Here is a 5,948-nt window from a genome sequence, read left to right on the forward strand (position 1 = left end):
TTTTTTCCTCTGTTGGTGGAGTTTCTTTTCACCTGATTGCAAAAAGGATTTTTGGATGGCCAACAGACACAAGAAGAAATGTTCAAAATCACTGGCAACAAGAGAGATGCAAATCAAACCACAATTATATACCATCTTAATTCAGTAGCAGTGGCAAAGTTTAACAGAATCGCATGTAATAAATGTTGGAGAGTAATTGGTAAAATAGGAACTCTTATACACTGTTGGTGGGATTGTAAAATGGTACAACTACTCTGGAAGGGAGTTTGTCATTTCTTCAGAAAACTGAACACAGGAATTTCGTATGACCCAACTATTCCACTACTTGAAATATACCCAGAGAAAATGAGAACTGAGGTACCAGCAGTCAGGAAATGAGGAGACGCATTGTACTGGGAAAACCTGCGATGAGGGACCTTTCCAAATTATTGAGAATAGTGATGCCAATTTAAAGTCTAAGGTGCATCTGATTCAGTCAGTAGCCTTTCTGAATGCTAGCTATACATCCGAGATCTGGACAATGAAACAATGACAGACAATGAATTGACGCCTTTAAGTTGTGGTGTTGGAGAAGAATACTGAACATCTCATGGATGTCCAAGAGAACAAACAAGAGTGATGTCTTGGAGAGGATGTAGCCAGAGTGCTCTTTGAAGGCAAGAATGAAGAGGATTCACTGCACACACTTTGGACATCTTGCAAGGAGGTGTTATTCCTTGGAGAATTACATGATGCTAGGAAGGATGGAGGGTCAGCAAAGAAGACAAAGACCCTCAACCAGGTGGACTGACATGGTGACTGCAGCAGTGGACTCGTGTGTCAGGAAGTGTGAGGATGGCACAAGATAGAACAAGGTTCAGATCTTTTGTTCATAAGGTTGTTATGAGTCGTGCTTGACTCAACAGCACCTAACAACAACAAAAACACCACCAACAGGCTGTCTAAGCTTGATCTCAATGTCTCTGATGAATTTTATTGTTTTGGGCTTTACTCCCAGGTCTGTGATACATCTTGTGCTTATTTTTCTTATCTAGTTTTTCATGATCTTCATCAGTATTTTGTTTTCATGTAAGATTTGTGATATTTTACATGTTGGATATTTCCACATTCTGTTAGATCACCTTTCTTAGGAAGGTGAACAAATATGAATCTTTTCTAATCAGTGGGCCAGGTAGCTGTAGTCCAAATTTCCTGGCATTGATAGATGAATACATTCAAGACTGCTTCTGTTATTTGAAACATGACAATTTGTACATCAATACTTAGGGCCTTACTCTTTGCCAATCTTTCAGAATAGTTTGAACTTCTTCCTTTATCACCATTGGCTCTTGATAATGTTGCACTTCCTGAAATATTTTAGTGTTGGAATTTGTTTTTTTTGTACAGTGATTCTGTGTATCCCCTCTATCTCCTTTTGGTGTATTTGGATCATTCAAGATTTTGCCTATTACATTTCTAAGTACTGCAACTTGACACTTAAATATGTTTTTCAGTATTTTTTCAGTTTGAGGAATTCTGAGTGAGAATTTTCCATTTGTAGGTCTCTGCACATTTCATTATATTAGTTTGCTTTGTCTTTCCAAGCTACCTTTGGAAATATCAGTTCACCTCTTTCATTTCAGGAGCTCTTCCCTTTGTTTTGACTTAGTAGTAAGGAATTGCACTGCCAATGTGAAAATATGCTATCTGAACCTACCAGCTGCTACCTCGAAAGAAAATGGAAAATCTCCTCCTGTGTGATTTACTACCTCAGAAAGCCCCCTAGAAGGTCAGCTATGGGTCATCTATAGGTCAGATTTGACAGTGTACAACAACTAGCTAGTAGCATAAATAGTATGATCACTATTATTTAGGTTATAATAGTGATTTTCTAATAATTTATTATTATTTTGGTTTAGCTTTCCTAATTTAGTTTATCATTATTTCTAAAACTAACTTTCTTAAAATAAAAATAACTTCCTTGTTTAAGTATGTTAATAATTATATAATCAATTGTACATTACTGATTATAGAATTTTCTCCTACAAGAGAATATTATCCAGAATATATTCTCATATGAAAGTACAAAAGTATACATATAAAAATCTGTCTTGGATTTTTCAAACAATATTATTATCCTACTCTTCTAACTTTTAATTCCTTTTCTCTATATCCTACTTAAGATTTTTTTCTTTAATCATTCAGCTCCTTTTGCCATTTTTTCCAATAATCTTTCTCAATAATGATAGAGTATACATAGGCAGAGAAATACCAGAAATACCAGATTTAGAAGAGGTTGTGGATCTAGGGACATCATTGCCAATGTTATATCAGAGGAATGTCAATTGTGTTCCATTGATTATATAAAGGCCTTTGACTGTGTGGATCACAGCAAATTGTGGCTAACTTTGAGAAGAACAAGAATCCCAGAACACTTGGTTATGTTAATGTGAAGCTTATATTTGGACCAAGAGACAGTCATTAGAACAGAGCAAGGAAACACTGCATGGTTTAAAAATCAAGAAGGGAGTATGGCAGGTATGTGTCCTGTCTTCATTCCTTTTCAATCTAGACACAGAAAAATTAATTTGGGAGACTGATCTTTATGAGGAGGAATGTGGCATTGGAATTGGAGGAACACTCATCAATAATCTCCATTATGCAGATGACTCAACGTTGCTTGCTGAAACTGAGGAGGCCCTGAAATGTCTGCTGCAGAAGGTCAAGGATTGCTGTCTACAACATAGACTGAACCTCAACTTGAAGAAGACAAAGATTCTTACCACTGGGTCAATTGGCAGCACTATGATAGATGGAGGAGAGATTGAAATTGTAAACTGAATCAGCTGGCTTGGTTTTACACTCAATTTTCTTGGCATCAGCAGTCGGAAAATTAAATAAATAAATAAATAAATAAGTTGAATTAGGTAAATTTACTGTCAGGGACCTCTGTAGAGTGCTGAAAAACAAAGGTGTCAGTTTAGAGACTAAGGTACATCTGATGTAGGCCATGGTCCTCACCATTTCTTGCTATGTATGAGAAAGCTAGAAAATGAATAAGCATTTCAGAAGAAGAATTGATGCCTTTGGATTATGGGGCTGGTGAAGAATATGAAGTGCCAAGAGAACAAACAAGTATGTGCTGGAGAAGGTGAAACTAAGTTGCTCTCTGGAGGCAAAGATTTTGAAGCTCTGTCTCATATAGTTTGGACATATTTCCAGGAGGGGCCAATCTTGAAGAAAGACATCATGGTTAAATAGGTAGAAGTACAACACAGGAGACAAAGCTCTTGGATGAGATGGATTGACCTTTTGACTGAGGTAATAGGGGCACCTTGGAGGCAAGGATTCTGGGGCTTTGTCTGACATACTTTGGACATGTTGTAAGGAGGGACAGATCCTTGGAGAGGGAAATCAAGCTTGGGAGGGTGGAGGGACAGCGCAAGAGGGGAAGACCCTCCATGAAGTGAATTGATTTTTTGGGATAATCGGGATGGATGTGTCAGAGGACATACAATTATCACAGGATAGAGCACGGTTTAGGGCTGTTGTACATAGGGTCGCTATGACTCACAAGCAACTCGACAACACATAACAACAACAACAACAATAGGGGCAGATGTGTTGGAGACAGTGAGATAGACTCTGGATAGGACAGCATTCAGAGCTATAGTGGATAGGGTCTCTATGAGTTGCCTGATGACACATCACAACAATTGTTGCCTTCAGGATACATACAGCTTTAATCTATGCTTTTCTGTTCCATCCAAGAAATTAAGTACTTCAACTGGTGACAGTATGTTGATGTTGTTGTGCATCATAGAGTCAGAATCAACCCATAGCTAACCCTCCAATGGGTTTTCAGAGGCAGTTAATCACATGAGAGAAGATTGCCCATCCTTCTCCCACAGGTTATAGTATACATAGACAGAAAATGTTACAATCCATATGGTCAAACAACTTTATTTAGTGAGTAAAAGAAGTAAACATATTTTTGGTAGTATCTGCTCTAAGTCAAAATCTACCTTGAATTTCTGACTGTTTCCTGTCAATATACTGTTCCATCTTTTTTTTAATAATCTTTAAAAACTGTACTTGCATGGAATATTAATGATATTTACATAATTTATAGATTCTGTTGCATCACCTTTTATGGAAATAGAAAAAATATGGGTCAGTTTGTTAGGTAATTGTCTTCCAAATTTCTTGGTACAGAGTAGTGAGCACATGCAGTGTTTGTTGAAACTTGATATTTCATAAATGACTGATACTTTAGTTTTTACCAATTTGTTCAGTACAGTTTGAACTTCTTTCTTCATTATCATTGTTTCTTGAACACTTGCTACTTTTATTCCAGTGTCATTTAATTACTTTTAATACAGTGACTGTGCATTCTTTCATCTTTTTTTTTTACTGTTTCCTGCATCGTTCAATATTTTGCCTATAGAATCCTTCAGTCTTACAAGTTGCAGCTTGAATTTGTCCTTCAGTTCTTACAGCCTGAAGAATATTGAGCATTTCTCTCTTCATTTTCTAACTCCAGCCTTTTGCACATTTCATTATAATACTTTGCTTTGACTTCTTGAATTGCTCTTTGAAATATGTGCATCTCTCTTATGTCAACATTTTTTCTGTTCATTTTGTCATCTCTATATTCTGATACAAGTCTCAGAGTTTCTTCTGATACCCATTGATATTTTAATTCTTTTGAAAATTGTATGAGTAGCAGAGAATCTTGGGATGTTACCATTAATGAGGTTGGTGGGTGATTGGGAATGTTGGCCCTGGAACAAGGCTTGTGTTAGAAAGAGACAATATGATTTTAAAATTTAAAAATTAATGAAAATCACTACTTTAGAGAAAGTGGATTTTTTTTATTCTTTGGGTTTTTTGTTCTTGTGATTGCTGAAAATATTTATTTAAAAGTTTGTAGCATATTCTCAAGCAGCCTTGTTGGTTTAATATTTAAAGCATTCATTAGCTGTTTACATAAAGCCCACAGTTCAAACCCACTAACTTCTTGGGAAAAATAATGTAGCAATTTGCTTCCAAAAACATGACGTCAACTACATCACTGTATTCTCTATGGGGCAGTTTCTATTCCATCGTGTAGTGCTACTATAAGTTGAAATTGACTCAACAGCAATGAAGTTAGCACATTTTCTTATCCAGTAAATTTTAAGATTCCCCCAATATCTGCATCAAATTGATGTTCTATTTTCTAAAAAAACAAATGAACAAAGCAGAAACTTTATATCACAGAGTCAGTTAGAACTCATTCTTAAATGGCAGTATCTGAAAAGAGTAGCAACAAAGGTTGAACTGAAACAAAAGCTGGAAGTAAAGATTGGAGATGAAATTTGTGGCATATTGAAAAAGAGAATCCGGATCAAGATGGTTGAATTGAAAGAGAAGAAAGGAGTAGTGAACATGAGAAGAGGAAGTAATGAATTAGATCATTAATACTAAGTGTAGGATGGAAGCCTGAGGAGGTAAGAGATTATGCTACACTACTACTATTCATTTCTATAAAACTGGAACTAAACCAGCTAACCCTGAAAAAAGAATGTTTCAACTCTAGGAGGATCTGTAAAAAAAACTAATTTCTACAGAAAGATCAGTGATCTCCAAGGAGTTCAATATGCAGCGTGTAGGTATTAATCAGTGAAACACAATAGGAGTTCAATGACTAAAGTAAACGTTCAGCTCCCTGAAAGGTTGAAGGTTCAAAATCACCACTCCAAGGGATAAATATGTGACCTCTGCTCCTTTAAGGATTTACAGCGTTGGAAACCACTGTGGAAGGTGGTATGGTGCTTTCTCAAAAAGTTGCAAACACAGATACCATTTGACCCAGCAATTCCACTACTGGGAATATATCTCAAAGAGACCATAACTGACATTCAAGCAGATATATGCACACCCATGTTTATCGCGGCTTTGTTCACAATAGCAAGGAGTTGGAAACA

Source organism: Elephantulus edwardii, unplaced genomic scaffold, assembly GCF_000299155.1.
Source record: "Elephantulus edwardii isolate Elephantulus edwardi_28Jun2011 unplaced genomic scaffold, EleEdw1.0 scaffold00033, whole genome shotgun sequence".
Taxonomy (NCBI): domain Eukaryota; kingdom Metazoa; phylum Chordata; class Mammalia; order Macroscelidea; family Macroscelididae; genus Elephantulus; species Elephantulus edwardii.